This window comes from Astyanax mexicanus, chromosome 4, assembly GCF_023375975.1.
Source record: "Astyanax mexicanus isolate ESR-SI-001 chromosome 4, AstMex3_surface, whole genome shotgun sequence".
NCBI lineage: Eukaryota > Metazoa > Chordata > Actinopteri > Characiformes > Acestrorhamphidae > Astyanax > Astyanax mexicanus.
This window is the reverse complement of record NC_064411.1, coordinates 10573054-10590227: the sequence shown is the minus strand read 5'-3', so window position 1 is coordinate 10590227 and position 17174 is coordinate 10573054. Positions and strand designations below refer to the sequence as shown.

Below are 17174 nucleotides of genomic sequence, written 5' to 3'. Positions count from 1 at the left end.
CCGGGGTGGTTGCTAAGGTGTTGCTAGGTGGTTGCTAAGGTGTTGCTATGGTATCCGGGGTGGTTGCTAAGGTGTTGCTAGGTGGTTGCTAGGGGGTTGCTAAGGTGTTGCTAGGTGGTTGCTAGGCGGTTGCTAAGGTGTTGCTATGGTATCCGGGGTGGTTGCTAAGGTGTTGCTAGGTGGTTGCTACGGGGTTGCTAAGGTGTTGCTAGCCGGTTGCTAAGGTGTTGCTATGGTATCCGGGGTGGTTGCTAAGGTGTTGCTAGGTGGTTGCTAGGGTGTTGCTAGGCGGTTGCTAAGGTGTTGCTATGGTATCCGGGGTGGTTGCTAAGGTGTTGCTAGGTGGTTGCTAGGTGGTTGCTAGGGTGTTGCTAGGCGGTTGCTAAGGTGTTGCTATGGTATCCAGGGTGGTTGCTAAGGTGTTGCTAGGTGGTTGCTAAGGTGTTTCTATGGTATTTCTAGGTGGTTGCTAGGTGGTTGCTAAGGTGTTGCTATGGTATCCGGGGTGGTTGCTAAGATGTTGCTAGGTGGTTGCTAAGGTGTTGCTATGGTATCTGGGGTGGTTGCTAAGATGTTGCTACGTGGTTGCTAGGGTGTTGCTATGGTATCCGGGGTGGTTGCTAAGGTGTCGCTAGGTGGTTGCTAGGGTGTTGCTAGGTGGTTGCTAAGGTGTTGCTATGGTTTCTGGGGTGGTTGCTAAGGTGTTTCTAAGTGGTTGCTAGGTGGTTGCTAAGGTGTTGCTATGGTATCCGGGGTGGTTGCTAAGATGTTGCTAGGTGGTTGCTAAGGTGTTTCTATGGTATCTGGGGTGGTTGCTAAGGTGTTTCTAGGTGGTTGCTAGGTGGTTGCTAAGGTGTTGCTATGGTATCCGGGGTGGTTGCTAAGATGTTGCTAGGTGGTTGCTAAGGTGTTGCTATAGTATCTGGGGTGGTTGCTAAGGTGTTTCTAGGTGGTTGCTAGGTGGTTGCTAAGGTGTTGCTGTGGTATCCGGGGTGGTTGCTAAGATGTTGCTAGGTGGTTGCTAAGGTGTTGCTATGCGGTTGCTAAGGTGTTGCTATGGTATCTGGGGTGGTTGCTACGGTGTTGCTAGGTGGTTGCTAAGGTGTTGCTATGGTATCCGGGGTGGTTGCTAAGGTGTTGCTAGGTGGTTGCTAAGGTGTTGCTAGGTGGTTGCTAAGGTGTTGCTATGGTATCTGGGGTGGTTGCTAAGGTGTTGCTAGGTGGTTGCTAGGTGGTTGCTAAGTGGTTGCTAGGTGGTTGCTAAGGTATTGCTAGGTGGTTGCTAAGGTGTTGCTATGGTAACCGGGGTGGTTGCTAAGGTGTTGCTAGGTGGTTGCTAGGTGGTTGCTAAGGTGTTGCTAGGTGGTTGCTAAGGTGTTGCTATGGTATCTGGGGTGGTTGCTAAGGTGTTGCTAGGTGGTTGCTAGGCAGTTGCTATCATTTCTAAAGTGGTTGCTAAGTGGTTGCTAGGCAGTTGCTAACGTTTTCCTAATGGTTGCTAAGGTGTTGGTAAGTGGTTGCTAGGCTGTTGCTATCATTTCTAAAGTGGTTGCTAGGCAGTTGCTATCGTTTCTAAGGTGGTTGCTTAGTGGTTGCTAACGTTTCCTAGTGGTTGTTAAGGTGTTGCTAAGTGGTTGCTAGGCAGTTGCTAACGTTTTCCAGGTGTTTGCTAAGTGGTTGCTAACTGGTTGCTAGGCAGTTGCTATAATTTCTAAAGTGGTTGCTAAGTTGTTGCTAAGTGGTTGCTAGGGAGTTGCTAACGTTTTCCAGGTGGTTGCTAGGCAGTTGCTAAGTGGTTGCTAGGCAGTTGCTAACATTTTCCAAGTGGTTGCTAGGCAGTTGCTAACGTTTTCCAGGTGGTTGCTTAGGTGTTGCTAAGTGGTTGCTAGGCAGTTGCTAACGTTTTCCAGGTGGTTGCTAAGCAGTTAATAGGTGGTTGCTAAAACCTGGCTGGGGTGCCGGGGTGTCCAAACTTTTGACTGATAGCTGCTCCATACAGCAGCTCCTCCATACACTCACAGTACTGGAGGAGCAGGGGAGAGAAGGGGTTCCGTGCGCAGAGCTGCTCGTGTGTGAGATGGAACTCTGGGCCCCCCATTCATTTCTATGGGAAAACTTCGTACGACAATTGTACGAAAACCGTACGTCGTATCACTTCGCAACCTCCTATTAATTTAAAGATCTCGATAAGATCTAGAAGCTCGCCGAATTTGGTGTTCGTATCTCAAAAATTGTGGCGGTTACGGACGTTTAAAATTTGGCCCCATTCATTCCTATGGGAAAAAAATGCGTACGTTTACGAAGTTTTTACGAAAACCGTACGATGTATCGCTTAAAAAAGCACAAGCAACCTATTCGGGTATAGGTCCTACGATACTGCAAAATTTCGTGGTTCTACGTCAAAAGCCCTAGGAGGAGATAGTGATTAAATTTTGCGAATAGAATAATAATAATAACTAGAAAAGGCAAAGTTCGTGAACGAACTTTAAGTTGGCTTGGAAAAGAACGCTAATAACGTTAAAAAGTTAAAATGGTTGCTAAGCTTTTTCCGTCTGAAGAGTGTGAAGAGTCATTGACATGCTGTTAACTTTTGGCTAAATGCTAAATGCTAAAAACGCTGAAATCTAAAAACATTTGGTTAAACGCTGAAATCTAAAAACATTTGGTTAAACGCTGAAATCTAAAAACGTTTGATTAAACGCTGAAATCTAAAAACGTTTGGTTAAACGCTGAAATCTAAAAACATTTGGTTAAACGCTGAAATCTAAAAACGTTTGATTAAACGCTGAAATCTAAAATCGTTTGGTTAAACGCTGAAATCTAAAAACGTTTGGTTAAACGCTGAAATCTAAAAACGCTTGTTTAAATGCTGAAATCGTAAAACTTTTGGTTAAACTTTTGATTGCTAATGTGTTGCTAGGCAGTTGCTATCATTTCTGAAAAGGTTGCTAAGCTGTTGCTAGGCAGTTGCTAATGTTTTCCAGGTGGTTGCTAAGCTATTGCTAACTGGTTGCTAGGCAATTGCTAACATATACCAGGTAGTTGCTAAGGTGTTGCTAGGTGGTTGCTAGGGTGTTGCTAGGTTGATGCTAAGGTGTTGCTATGGTATCTGGGGTGGTTGCTAAGATGTTGCTACGTGGTTGCTAGGGTGTTGCTATGGTATCCGGGTTGGTTGCTAAGGTGTCGCTAGGTGGTTGCTAGGGTGTTGCTAGGTGGTTGCTAAGGTGTTGCTATGGTATCTGGGGTGGTTGCTAAGGTGTTTCTAAGTGGTTGCTAGGTGGTTGCTAAGGTGTTGCTATGGTATCCAGGGTGGTTGCTAAGATGTTGCTAGGTGGTTGCTAAGGTGTTTCTATGGTATCTGGGGTGGTTGCTAAGGTGTTTCTAGGTGGTTGCTAGGTGGTTGCTAAGGTGTTGCTATGGTATCCGGGGTGGTTGCTAAGATGTTGCTAGGTGGTTGCTAAGGTGTTGCTATGGTATCTGGGGTGGTTGCTAAGGTGTTTCTAGTTGGTTGCTAGGTGGTTGCTAAGGTGTTGCTATGGTATCCGGGGTGGTTGCTAAGATGTTGCTAGGTGGTTGCTAAGGTGTTGCTATGCGGTTGCTAAGGTGTTGCTATGGTATCTGGGGTGGTTGCTACGGTGTTGCTAGGTGGTTGCTAAGGTGTTGCTATGGTATCCGGGTTGGTTGCTAAGGTGTTGCTAGGTGGTTGCTAGGTGGTTGCTAAGGTGTTGCTAGGTGGTTGCTAAGGTGTTGCTATGTTATCTGGGGTGGTTGCTAAGGTGTTGCTAGGTGGTTGCTAGGTGGTTGCTAAGTGGTTGCTAGGTGGTTGCTAAGGTATTGCTAGGTGGTTGCTAAAGTGTTGCTATGGTATCTGGGGTGGTTGCTAAGGTGTTGCTAGGTGGTTGCTAGGCAGTAGCTATCATTTCTAAAGTGGTTGCTAAGTGGTTGCTAGGCAGTTGCTAACGTTTTCCTAATGGTTGCTAAGGTGTTGGTAAGTGGTTGCTAGGCTGTTGCTATCATTTCTAAAGTGGTTGCTAGGCAGTTGCTATCGTTTCTAAGGTGGTTGCTAAGTGGTTGCTAACGTTTTCCTAGTGGTTGTTAAGGTGTTTCTAAGTGGTTGCTAGGCAGTTGCTAACGTTTTCCAGGTGGTTGCTAAGTGGTTGGTAGGCAGTTGCTAACGTTTTCCAGGTGGTTGCTAAGTGGTTGCTAGGCAGTTGCTAACGTTTTCCAGGTGGTTGCTAGGCAGTTGCTAAGTGGTTGATAGGCAGTTGCTAACGTTTTCCAAGTGGTTGCTAGGCAGTTGCTAAGCTGTTGCTAGGCAGTTGCTAACGTTTTCCAGTTGGTTTCTAAGGTGTTGCTAAGTGGTTGCTACGCACTTACTATCATTTCTAAATTGGTTGCTAAGTGGTTGCTAGGCAGTTGCTAACATATTCCACATGATTGCTAAGTGGTTGCTAGGCAGTTGCTAACGTTTTTCAGGTGGTTGCTAAGCTGTTGCTATTTGGTTGCTAGGCAGTTGCTATCATTTCTAGAGTGGTTGCTAAGTGGTTGCTATGCAGTTGATAATGTTTTCCAGGTGGTTGCTAAGGTGTAGCAAACTGATTGCTAGGCAGTTGCTAACGTATTCCAGGTGGTTGCTAAGTGGTTGCTAGGCAGTTGCTTTAATTTCTAAAGTGGTTGCTAAGCAGTTGCTAATGTTTTCCTAGTGGTTGTTAAGGTGTTGCTAAGTGGTTGCTAGGCAGTTGCTATCGTTTTTAACGTGGTTGCTAAGTGGTTGCTAGGCAGTTGCTTTCATTTCTAAAGTGGTTGCTAAGCTGTTGCTAGGCAGTTTCTAACGTTTTCCTAGTGGTTGCTAAGGTGTTGCTAACTGGTTGCTAGGCAGTTGCTAACGTTTTCCAGGTGGTTGCTAAGTTGTTGCTAAGTGGTTGCTAGGCAGTTGCTAACGTTTTCCAGGTGGTTGCTAAGGTGGTTGCTAAGCAGTTAATAGGTGGTTGCTAAACCCTGGCTGCGGTGCCAGGGTGTCCAAACTTTTGACTGATAGCTGCTCCATACAGCAGCTCCTCCATACACTCACAGTACTGGAGGAGCAGGGGAGAGAAGGGGTTCCGTGCACAGAGCTGCTTGTGTGCGAGATGGAACTCTGGGCCCCCCATTCATTCCTATGGGGAAACTTCGTACGATAATTGTACGAAATCCTTACGACGTATCGTTTCGTAAAGCATATTTTCGGAAAGAACTCACTAAGTTCTATAGACCATCCGAATTTCGTCTTCATATCTCGAAAATTGTGACGTTCACGGGCTTTTGAATTTCTCCCCATTCATTTTCAATGGGAAAAAATTCGTACATTTACGAAGTTTTTACGAAAACTGTACGACATATCGTTTCAAAAAGCACAAGCAACCTAAGTTGGCATAGGTTCTACGATCCCTCAAAATTTCGTGATTCTACCATAAAAGCTGTAGGAGGAGTAGTCGATTAAATTTCGCGAATAGAATAATAAGAATAAGAATAAGATTATGAAGAACAAGAAGTTGGCTTTTCCAAGCCAACTTAACTAGAAAAGGTAAAGTTCGTGAACGAACTTTAAGTTGGCTTGGAAAAGAATGCTAATAACGTTAAAAAGTTAAAATGGTTGCTAAGCTTTTTCCGTCTGAAGAGTGTGAAGAGTCATTGACATGCTGTTAACTTTTGGCTAAACGCTAAATGCTAAAAACGCTGAAATCTAAAAACATTTGGTTAAACGCTGAAATCTAAAAACATTTGGTTAAACGCTGAAATCTAAAAACGTTTGATTAAACGCTGAAATCTAAAAACGTTTGGTTAAACGCTGAAATCTAAAAACATTTGGTTAAACGCTGAAATCTAAAAACGTTTGATTAAACGCTGAAATCTAAAAACGTTTGGTTAAACGCTGAAATCTAAAAACGTTTGGTTAAACGCTGAAATCGTAAAACTTTTGGTTAAACTTTTGATTGCTAATGTGTTGCTAGGCAGTTGCTATCATTTCTGAAAAGGTTGCTAAGCTGTTGCTAGGCAGTTGCTAATGTTTTCCAGGTGGTTGCTAAGCTATTGCTAACTGGTTGCTAGGCAATTGCTAACATATACCAGGTAGTTGCTAAGGTGTTGCTAGGTGGTTGCTAGGGTGTTGCTAGGTTGTTGCTAAGGTGTTGCTATGGTATCTGGGGTGGTTGCTAAGATGTTGCTACGTGGTTGCTAGGGTGCTGCTATGGTATCCGGGGTGGTTGCTAAGGTGTCGCTAGGTGGTTGCTAGGGTGTTGCTAGGTGGTTGCTAAGGTGTTGCTATGGTATCTGGGGTGGTTGCTAAGGTGTAGCTAGGTGGTTGCTAAGGTGTTGCTATGGTATCCGGGGTGGTTGCTAAGATGTTGCTAGGTGGTTGCTAAGGTGTTTCTATGGTATCTGGGGTGGTTGCTAAGGTGTTTCTAGGTGGTTGCTAAGGTGTTGCTATGGTATCCGGGATGGTTGCTAAGATGTTGCTAGGTGGTTGCTAAGGTGTTGCTATGGTATCTGGGGTGGTTGCTAAGGTGTTTCTAGGTGGTTGCTAAGGTGTTGCTATGGTATCCGGGGTGGTTGCTAAGGTGTTGCTAGGTGGTTGCTAGGTGGTTGCTAAGGTGTTGCTAGGTGGTTGCTAAGGTGTTGCTATGGTATCTGGGGTGGTTGCTAAGGTGTTGCTAGGTGGTTGCTAGGTGGTTGCTAAGTGGTTGCTAGGTGGTTGCTAAGGTATTGCTAGGTGGTTGCTAAGGTGTTACTATGGTAACCTGGGTGGTTGCTAAGGTGTTGCTAGGTGGTTGCTAGGTGGTTGCTAAGGTGTTGCTAGGTGGTTGCTAAGGTGTTGCTATGGTATCTGGGGTGGTTGCTAAGGTGTTGCTAGGTGGTTGCTAGGTGGTTGCTAAGGTGTTGCTAGGTGGTTGCTAAGGTGTTACTATGGTAACCTGGGTGGTTGCTAAGGTGTTGCTAGGTGGTTGCTAGGTGGTTGCTAAGGTATTGCTAGGTGGTTGCTAAGGTGTTGCTATGGTATCCGGGGTGGTTGCTAAGGTGTTGCTAGGTGGTTGCTAGGTGGTTGCTAAGGTGTTGCTAGGTGGTTGCTAAGGTGTTGCTATGGTATCTGGGGTGGTTGCTAAGGTGTTGCTAGGTGGTTGCTAGGTGGTTGCTAAGTGGTTGCTAGGTGGTTGCTAAGGTATTGCTAGGTGGTTGCTAAGGTGTTACTATGGTAACCTGGGTGGTTGCTAAGGTGTTGCTAGGTGGTTGCTAGGTGGTTGCTAAGGTGTTGCTAGGTGGTTGCTAAGGTGTTGCTATGGTATCTGGGGTGGTTGCTAAGGTGTTTCTAGTTGGTTGCTAGGTGGTTGCTAAGGTGTTGCTATGGTATCCGGGGTGGTTGCTAAGATGTTGCTAGGTGGTTGCTAAGGTGTTTCTATGGTATTTCTAGGTGGTTGCTAGGTGGTTGCTAAGGTGTTGCTATGGTATCCGGGGTGGTTGCTAAGATGTTGCTAGGTGGTTGCTAAGGTGTTGCTATGGTATCTGGGGTGGTTGCTAAGGTGTTTCTAGGTGGTTGCTAGGTGGTTGCTAAGGTGTTGCTATGGTATCCGGGGTGGTTGCTAAGATGTTGCTATGTGGTTGCTAAGGTGTTGCTATGGTATCCGGGGTGGTTGCTAAGATGTTGCTAGGTGGTTGCTAAGGTGTTGCTATGCGGTTGCTAAGGTGTTGCTATGGTATCTGGGGTGGTTGCTACGGTGTTGCTAGGTGGTTGCTAAGGTGTTGCTATGGTATCCGGGGTGGTTGCTAAGGTGTTGCTAGGTGGTTGCTAGGTGGTTGCTAAGGTGTTGCTAGGTGGTTGCTAAGGTGTTGCTATGGTATCTGGGGTGGTTGCTAAGGTGTTGCTAGGTGGTTGTTAGGCAGTTGCTATCATTTCTAAAGTGGTTGCTAAGTGGTTGCTAGGCAGTTGCTAACGTTTTCCTAATGGTTGCTAAGGTGTTGGTAAGTGGTTGCTAGGCTGTTGCTATCATTTCTAAAGTGGTTGCTAGGCAGTTGCTATCGTTTCTAAGGTGGTTGCTAAGTGGTTGCTAACGTTTTCCTAGTGGTTGTTAAGGTGTTGCTAAGTGGTTGCTAGGCAGTTGCTAACGTTTTCCAGGTGTTTGCTAAGTGGTTGCTAACTGGTTGCTAGGCAGTTGCTATAATTTCTAAAGTGGTTGCTAAGTTGTTGCTAAGTGGTTGCTAGGCAGTTGCTAACGTTTTCCAGGTGGTTGCTAAGGTGTTGCTAAGTGGTTGCTAGGCAGTTGCTAACGTTTTCCAGGTGGTTGCTAAGCAGTTAATAGGTGGTTGCTAAGCCCTGGCTGGGGTGCCGGGGTGTCCAAACTTTTGACTGATAGCTGCTCCATACAGCAGCTCCTCCATACACTCACAGTACTGGAGGAGCAGGGGAGAGAAGGGGTTCCGTGCGCAGAGCTAATCGTGTGTGAGATGGAACTCTGGGCCCCCCATTCATTTCTATGGGAAAACTTCGTACGACAATTGTACGGAAACCGTACGTCGTATCACTTCGCAACCTCCTATTAATTTAAAGATCTCGATAAGATCTATAACCTCGCCGAATTTGGTGTTCGTATCTCAAAAATTGTGGCGGTTACGGACGTTTAAAATTTGGCCCCATTCATTCCTATGGGAAAAAAATGCGTGCGTTTACGAAGTTTTTACGAAAACCGTACGATGTATCGCTTAAAAAAGCACAAGCAACCTATTCGGGTATAGGTCCTACGATACTGCAAAATTTCGTGGTTCTACGTCAAAAGCCCTAGGAGGAGATAGTGATTAAATTTTGCGAATAGAATAATAATAATAATAATAATAAGAATAAGATTACGAAGAACAGTAAGTTGGCTTTTCCAAGCCAACTTAATAATAATAAGAATAAGATTACGAAGAACAGTAAGTTGGCTTTTCCAAGCCAACTTAATAATAATAAGAATAAGATTACGAAGAACAGTAAGTTGGCTTTTCCAAGCCAACTTAATAATAAGAATAAGATTACGAAGAACAGTAAGTTGGCTTTTCCAAGCCAACTTAACTAGAAAAGGTAAAGTTCGTGAACGAACTTTAAGTTGGCTTGGAAAAGAACGCTAATAACGTTAAAAAGTTAAAATGGTTGCTAAGCTTTTTCTGTCTGAAGAGTGTGAAGAGTCATTGATATGCTGTTAACGCTAAATGCTAAAAACGCTGACATCTAAAAACATTTGGTTAAACGCTGAAATCTAAAAACATTTGGTTAAACGCTGAAATCTAAAAATGTTTGGTTAAACGCTGAAATCTAAAAACATTTGGTTAAACGCTGAAATCTAAAAACGTTTCATTAAACGCTGAAATCTAAAAACGTTTGGTTAAACGCTGAAATCTAAAAACGTTTAGTTAAACGTTGAAATCTAAAAACATTTGGTTACACGCTGAAATCTAAAAACGCTTGATTAAACGCTGACATCTAAAAACGTTTGGTTAAACGATGAAATCTAAAAACATTTGGTTACACGCTGAAATCTAAAAACGCTTGATTAAACGCTGACATCTAAAAACGTTTGGTTAAACGCTGAAATCTAAAAACGCTTGTTTAAATGCTGAAATCGTAAAACTTTTGGTTAAACTTTTGATTGCTAATGTGTTGCTAGGCGGTTGCTATCATTTCTGAAAAGGTTGCTAAGCTGTTGCTAGGCAATTGCTAATGTTTTCCAGGTGGTTGCTAAGCTGTTGCTAACTGGTTGCTAGGCAATTGCTAACATATAACAGGTGGTTGCTAAGGTGTTGCTAGGTGGTTGCTAGGGTGTTGCTAGGTTGTTGCTATCATTTCTAAAGTGGTTGCTAAGTGGTTGCTAGGCAGTTGCTATCGTTTTCCTAGTGGTTGTTAAGGTGTTGCTAAGTGGTTGCTAGGCAGTTGCTATCATTTCTAAAGTGGTTGCTAAGTGGTTGCTAGGCAGTTGCTATCGTTTTCCTAGTGGTTGTTAAGGTGTTGCTAAGTGGTTGCTAGGCAGTTGCTATCATTTCTAAAGTGGTTGCTAGGCAGTTGCTAACGTTTTCCCAATGGTTGTTAAGGTGTTGCTAAGTGGTTGCTAGGCAGTTGCTTTCGTTTCTAAAGTGGTTGCTAAGTGGTTGCTAGGCAGTTGCTAACGTTTTCCAGGTGGTTGCTAAGTGGTTGCTAGGCAGTTGCTAACGTTTTCCAGGTGGTTGCTAGGCAGTTGCTAAGTGGTTGCTAGGCAGTTGCTAACGTTTTCCAAGTGGTTGCTAGGCAGTTGCTACGTGGTTGCTAGGCAGTTGCTAACATTTTCCAGGTGGTTGCTAAGTGGTTGCTAGGCAGTTGCTAACATATTCCAGGTGGTTGCTAGGCAGCTGCTAATTGGTTGCTAGGCAGTTGCTAACGTTTTCCAGGTGGTTGCTAAGTGGTTGCTAGGCAGTTGCTAACGTTTTCCAGGTGGTTGCTAGGCAGTTGCTAAGTGGTTGCTAGGCAGTTGCTAATGTTTTCCAAGTGGTTGCTAGGCAGTTGCTAAGTGGTTGCTAGGCAGTTGCTAACGTTTTCCAGGTGGTTGCTAAGTGGTTGCTAGGCAGTTGCTAATGTTTTCCAGGTGGTTGCTAGGCAGTTGCTAAGTTGTTGCTAGGCAGTTGCTAACGTTTTCCAGGTGGTTGCTAAGTGGTTGCTAGGCAGTTGCTAACGTATTCCAGGTGGTTGCTAGGCAGTTGCTAAGTGGTTGCTAGGCAGTTGCTAACGTTTTCCAGGTGGTTGCTCAGTGGTTGCTAGGCAGTTGCTAACGTTTTCCAGGTGGTTGCTAAGTGGTTGCTAGGCAGTTGCTAACGTATTCCAGGTTGTTGCTAGGCAGTTGCTAAGTGGTTGCTAGGCAGTGGCTAACGTTTTCCAAGTGGTTGCTAGGCAGTTGCTAAGTGGTTGCTAGGCAGTTGCTAACGTTTTCCAGGTGGTTGCTAAGTGGTTGCTAGGCAGTTGCTAACGTTTTCCAGGTGGTTGCTAGGCAGTTGCTAAGTGGTTACTAGGCAGTTGCTAACGTTTTCCAAGTGGTTGCTAGGCAGTTGCTAAGTGGTTGCTAGGCAGTTGCTAACGTTTTCCAGGTGGTTGCTAAGTGGTTGCTAGGCAGTTGCTAACATTTTCCAGGTGGTTGCTAGGCAGTTGCTAAGTTGTTGCTAGGCAGTTGCTAACGTTTTCCAGGTGGTTGCTAAGTGGTTGCTAGGCAGTTGCTAACGTATTCCAGGTGGTTGCTAGGCAGTTGCTAAGTGGTTGCTAGGCAGTTGCTAACGTTTTCCAGGTGGTTGCTCAGTGGTTGCTAGGCAGTTGCTAACGTTTTCCAGGTGGTTGCTAAGGTGTTGCTAAGTGGTTGCTAGGCAGTTGCTAACGTTTTCCAGGTGGTTGCTAAGGTGGTTGCTAAGCAGTTATTAGGTGGTTGCTAAGCCCTGGCTGGGGTGCCGGGGTGTCCAAACTTTTGACTGATAGCTGCTCCATACAGCAGCTCCTCCATACACTCACAGTACTGGAGGAGCAGGGGAGAGAAGGGGTTCCGTGCGCAGAGCTGCTCGTGTGTGAGTTAGAACTCTAGGCCCCCCATTCATTTCTATGGGAAAACTTCGTACGACATTTGTACGAAAACCGTACGACGTATCGTCAAAACGTTAAAATTTTCGGAAAGAACACGGTAAGTTCTATAGACCATCCGATTTTTGTCTTTGTATGTCAAAAATTGTTATCTACACAGACGTTCAAAGTTGTCCCCCATTCATTTCCTATGGGAAAAAAAACGTACGTTTACGAAGTTTTTACGAAAACCGTACGATGTATCGCTTAAAAAAGCACAAGCAACCTATTCGGGTATAGGTCCTACGATACTGCAAAGTTTCATGGTTCTACGTCAAAAGCCCTAGGAGGAGATAGTGATTAAATTTTGAGCGCGGAATAATAATAATAACTAGAAAAGGCAAAGTTCGTGAACGAACTTTAAGTTGGCTTGGAAAAGAACGCTAATAACGTTAAAAAGTTAAAATGGTTGCTAAGCTGTTTCTGTCTGAAGAGTGTGAAGAGTCGTGGATATGCTGTTAACTTTTGGCTAAACGCTAAATGCCAAAAACGCCGAAATCTAAAAATGTTTGGTTAAACGCTGAAATCTAAAAACGTTTGGTTAAACGCTGAAATCTAAAAACATTTGGTTAAACGCTGAAATCTAAAAACGTTTGGTTAAACGCTGAAATCTAAAAACGTTTGTTTAAATGCTGAAATCGTAAAACTTTTGGTTAATCTTTTGATTGCCAATTTGATGCTAGGCAGTTGCTATCATTTCTGAAGTGGTTGCTAAGCTGTTGCTAGGCAGTTGCTAATGTTTTCCAGGTGGTTGCTAAGCTGTTGCTAACTGGTTGCTAGGCAGTTGCTAACATATTACAGGTGGTTGCTAAGGTGTTGCTAGGTGGTTGCTAGGTTGTTGCTAGGGTGTTGCTATGGTATGCGGGGTGGTTGCTAAGATGTTGCTAGGTGGTTGCTAGGCAGTTGCTATCATTTCTAAAGTGGTTGCTAAGTGGTTGCTAGGCAGTTGCTAACGTTTTCCTAGTGGTTGTTAAGGTGTTGCTAAGTGGTTGCTAGGCAGTTGCTAACGTTTTCCAGTTGGTTGCTAAGTGGTTGCTAGGCAGTTGCTAACGTTTTCCAGGTGGTTGCTAGGCAGTTGCTAAGTGGTTGCTAGGCAGTTGCTAACATTTTCCAATTGGTTACTAGGCAGTTGCTAAGTGGTTGCTAGGCAGTTGCTAACGTTTTCCAGTTGGTTGCTAAGTGGTTGCTAGGCAGTTGCTAACGTTTTCCAGGTGGTTGCTAGGCAGTTGCTAAGTTGTTGCTAGGCAGTTGCTAACGTTTTCCAGGTGGTTGCTAAGTGGTTGCTAGGCAGTTGCTAACGTATTCCAGGTGGTTGCTAGGCAGTTGCTAAGTGGTTGCTAGGCAGTTGCTAACGTTTTCTAGGTGGTTGCTAAGTGGTTGCTAGGCAGTTGCTAACGTATTCCAGGTGGTTGCTAGGCAGTTGCTAAGTGGTTGCTAGGCAGTTGCTAATGTTTTCCAAGTGGTTGCTAGGCAGTTGCTAAGTGGTTGCTAGGCAGTTGCTAACGTTTTCCAAGTGGTTGCTAGGCAGTTGCTAAGTGGTTGCTAGGCAGTTGCTAACGTTTTCCAGGTGGTTGCTAAGTGGTTGCTAGGCAGTTGCTAACATTTTCCAGGTGGTTGCTAGGCAGTTGCTAAGTTGTTGCTAGGCAGTTGCTAACGTTTTCCAGGTGGTTGCTAAGTGGTTGCTAGGCAGTTGCTAACGTATTCCAGGTGGTTGCTAGGCAGTTGCTAAATGGTTGCTAGGCAGTTGCTAACGTTTTCCAGGTGGTTGCTCAGTGGTTGCTAGGCAGTTGCTAACGTTTTCCAGGTGGTTGCTAAGTGGTTGCTAGGCAGTTGCTAACATATTCCAGGTGGTTGCTAGGCAGTTGCTAAGTGGTTGCTAGGCAGTTGCTAACGTTTTCCAAGTGGTTGCTAGGCAGTTGCTAAGTGGTTGCTAGGCAGTTGCTAACGTTTTCCAGGTGGTTGCTAAGTGGTTGCTAGGCAGTTGCTAACGTTTTCCAGGTGGTTGCTAGGCAGTTGCTAAGTGGTTGCTAGGCAGTTGCTAACGTTTTCCAAGTGGTTGCTAGGCAGTTGCTAAGTGGTTGCTAGGCAGTTGCTAACGTTTTCCAGGTGGTTGCTAAGTGGTTGCTAGGCAGTTGCTAACGTTTTCCAGGTGGTTGCTAAGTGGTTGCTAGGCAGTTGCTAACGTATTCCAGGTGGTTGCTAGGCAGTTGCTAAGTGGTTGCTAGGCAGTTGCTAACGTTTTCCAGGTGGTTGCTAAGTGGTTGCTAGGCAGTTGCTAACGTATTCCAGGTGGTTGCTAGGCAGTTGCTAAGTTGTTGCTAGGCAGTTGCTAACGTTTTCCAGGTGGTTGCTAAGTGGTTGCTAGGCAGTTGCTAACGTATTCCAGGTGGTTGCTAGGCAGTTGCTAAGTGGTTGCTAGGCAGTTGCTAACGTTTTCCAAGTGGTTGCTAGGCAGTTGCTAAGTGGTTGCTAGGCAGTTGCTAACGTTTTCCAGATGGTTGCTAAGTGGTTGCTAGGCAGTTGCTAACGTTTTCCAGGTGGTTGCTAGGCAGTTGCTAAGTGGTTGCTAGGCAGTTGCTAACGTTTTCCAAGTGGTTGCTAGGCAGTTGCTAAGTGGTTGCTAGGCAGTTGCTAACGTTTTCCAGGTGGTTGCTAAGTGGTTGCTAGGCAGTTGCTAACATTTTCCAGGTGGTTGCTAGGCAGTTGCCAAGTTGTTGCTAGGCAGTTGCTAACGTTTTCCAGGTGGTTGCTAAGTGGTTGCTAGGCAGTTGCTAACGTATTCCAGGTGGTTGCTAGGCAGTTGCTAAGTGGTTGCTAGGCAGTTGCTAACGTTTTCCAGGTGGTTGCTCAGTGGTTGCTAGGCAGTTGCTAACGTTTTCCAGGTGGTTGCTAAGTGGTTGCTAGGAAGTTGCTAATGTATTCCAGGTTGTTAATAAGTGGTTGCTAGGCAGTTGCTAACGTTTTCCAGGTGGTTGCTAAGGTGTTGCTAAGTGGTTGCTAGGCAGTTTCTAACGTTTTCCAGGTGGTTGCTAAGCAGTTATTAGGTGGTTGCAAAGCCCTGGCTGGGGTGCCGGGGTGTCCAAACTTTTGACTGATAGCTGCTCCATACAGCAGCTCCTCCATACACTCACAGTACTGGAGGAGCAGGGGAGAGAAGGGGTTCCGTGCGCAGAGCTCTGGGCCCCCCATTCATTTCTATGGGAAAACTTCGTACGACATTCGTACGAAAACCGTACGACGTATCGTCGAAACGTTAAAATTTTCGGAAAGAACGCGGTAAGTTCTATAGATCGTCCGATTTTTGTCTTTGAGTGTCAAAAATTGGGACGTTCACGGCCGTTCAAAATTCTCCCCCATTCATTCCTATGGGAAAAAAACGCTCACGTTTACGAAGTTTTTACGAAAACCGTACGATAAATCGCTTCAAAAAGCACAAGCAACCTGAACCGGTATAGGTCCGACGATCCTGCAAAGTTTCAGGTTGCTACGTTAAAAGCCCTAGGAGGAGATAGTGATTAAATTTTGCGAATAGAATAATAATAATAACTAGAAAAGGTAAAGTTCGTGAACGAACTTTAAGTTGGCTTGGAAAAGAACGCTAATAACGTTAAAAAGTTAAAATGGTTGCTAAGCTTTTTCCGTCTGAAGAGTGTGAAGAGTCATTGATATGCTGTTAACTTTTGGCTAAACGCTAAATGCTAAAAACGCTGAAATCTAAAAACATTTGGTTAAACGCTGAAATCTAAAAACATTTGGTTAAACGCTGAAATCTAAAAACGTTTCATTAAACGCTGAAATCTAAAAACGTTTGGTTAAACGCTGAAATCTAAAAACGTTTAGTTAAACGTTGAAATCTAAAAACGTTTGATTAAACGCTGAAATCTAAAAACGTTTGGTTAAACACTGAAATCTAAAAACGCTTGTTTAAATGCTGAAATTGTAAAACTTTTGGTTGTACTTTTGATTGCTAATGTGTTGCTAGGCAGTTGCTATCATTTCTGAAAAGGTTGCTAAGCTGTTGCTAGGCAGTTGCTAATGTTTTCCAGGTGGTTGCTAAGCTATTGCTAACTGGTTGCTAGGCAATTGCTAACATATACCAGGTAGTTGCTAAGGTGTTGCTAGGTGGTTGCTAGGGTGTTGCTAGGTTGTTGCTAGGGTGTTGCTATGGTATCCGGGGTGGTTGCTAAGGTGTCGCTAGGTGGTTGCTAGGGTGTTGCTAGGTGGTTGCTAAGGTGTTGCTATGGTATCTGGGGTGGTTGCTAAGGTGTTTCTAAGTGGTTGCTAGGTGGTTGCTAAGGTGTTGCTATGGTATCCGAGGTGGTTGCTAAGATGTTGCTAGGTGGTTGCTAAGGTGTTTCTATGGTATCTGGGGTGGTTGCTAAGGTGTTTCTAGGTGGTTGCTAGGTGGTTGCTAAGGTGTTGCTATGGTATCCGGGGTGGTTGCTAAGATGTTGCTAGGTGGTTGCTAAGGTGTTGCTATGGTATCTGGGGTGGTTGCTAAGGTGTTTCTAGGTGGTTGCTAGGTGGTTGCTAAGGTGTTGCAATGGTATCCGGGGTGGTTCCTAAGATGTTGCTAGGTGGTTGCTAAGGTGTTGCTATGCGGTTTCTAAGGTGTTGCTATGGTATCTGGGGTGGTTGCTACGGTGTTGCTAGGTGGTTGCTAAGGTGTTGCTATGGTATCCGGGGTGGTTGCTAAGGTGTTGCTAGGTGGTTGCTAAGGTGTTGCTAGGTGGTTGCTAAGGTGTTGCTATGGTATCTGGGGTGGTTGCTAAGGTGTTGCTAGGTGGTTGCTAGGTGGTTGCTAAGTGGTTGCTAGGTGGATGCTAAGGTATTGCTAGGTGGTTGCTAAGGTGTTGCTATGGTAACCGGGGTGGTTGCTAAGGTGTTGCTAGGTGGTTGCTAGGTGGTTGCTAGGTGGTTGCTAAGGTGTTGCTATGGTATCTGGGGTGGTTGCTAAGGTGTTGCTAGGTGGTTGTTAGGCAGTTGCTATCATTTCTAAAGTGGTTGCTAAGTGGTTGCTAGGCAGTTGCTAACGTTTTCCTAATGGTTGCTAAGGTGTTGGTAAGTGGTTGCTAGGCTGTTGCTATCATTTCTAAAGTGGTTGCTAGGCAGTTGCTATCGTTTCTAAGGTGGTTGCTAAGTGGTTGCTAACGTTTTCCTAGTGGTTGTTAAGGTGTTGCTAAGTGGTTGCTAACTGGTTGCTAGGCAGTTGCTATAATTTCTAAAGTGGTTGCTAAGTTGTTGCTAAGTGGTTGCTAGGCAGTTGCTAACGTTTTCCAGGTGGTTGCTAAGGTGTTGCTAAGTGGTTGCTAGGCAGTTGCTAACGTTTTCCAGGTGGTTGCTAAGCAGTTAATAGGTGGTTGCTAAAACCTGGCTGGGGTGCCGGGGTGTCCAAACTTTTGACTGATAGCTGCTCCATACAGCAGCTCCTCCATACACTCACAGTACTGGAGGAGCAGGGGAGAGAAGGGGTTCCGTGCGCAGAGCTGCTCGTGTGTGAGATGGAACTCTGGGACCCCATTCATTTCTATGGGAAAACTTC

The 17174-nt window shown here is 45.0% G+C and overlaps 2 protein-coding genes and 1 long non-coding RNA gene across 5 annotated transcripts in view; 1 reads left to right on the top strand and 2 right to left on the bottom strand.

Annotated features, from left to right (window-relative positions):
• The window catches only part of LOC125801199 (zinc finger protein 271-like), an 883173-nt gene that overhangs the window by 190959 nt on the left and 675040 nt on the right, over positions 1-17174 (bottom strand). The gene's annotated exons all lie outside the window — the stretch shown is intronic.
• The window catches only part of LOC111190863 (zinc finger protein ZFP2-like), a 671215-nt gene that overhangs the window by 506735 nt on the left and 147306 nt on the right, over positions 1-17174 (bottom strand). The window lies entirely within an intron of this gene.
• On the top strand, positions 462-16542 carry LOC125801569 (uncharacterized). 2 transcript variants are annotated; one of them, XR_007438732.1, is made up of 4 exons: positions 462-669; positions 3225-3408; positions 6511-6760; positions 16483-16542. It is a non-coding gene; the product is annotated as an uncharacterized LOC125801569 (long non-coding RNA). The 2 variants fall into 2 exon arrangements; XR_007438733.1 differs by lacking the exon at positions 462-669 and adding an exon at positions 1280-1319 and having other exon boundaries at positions 3181-3408.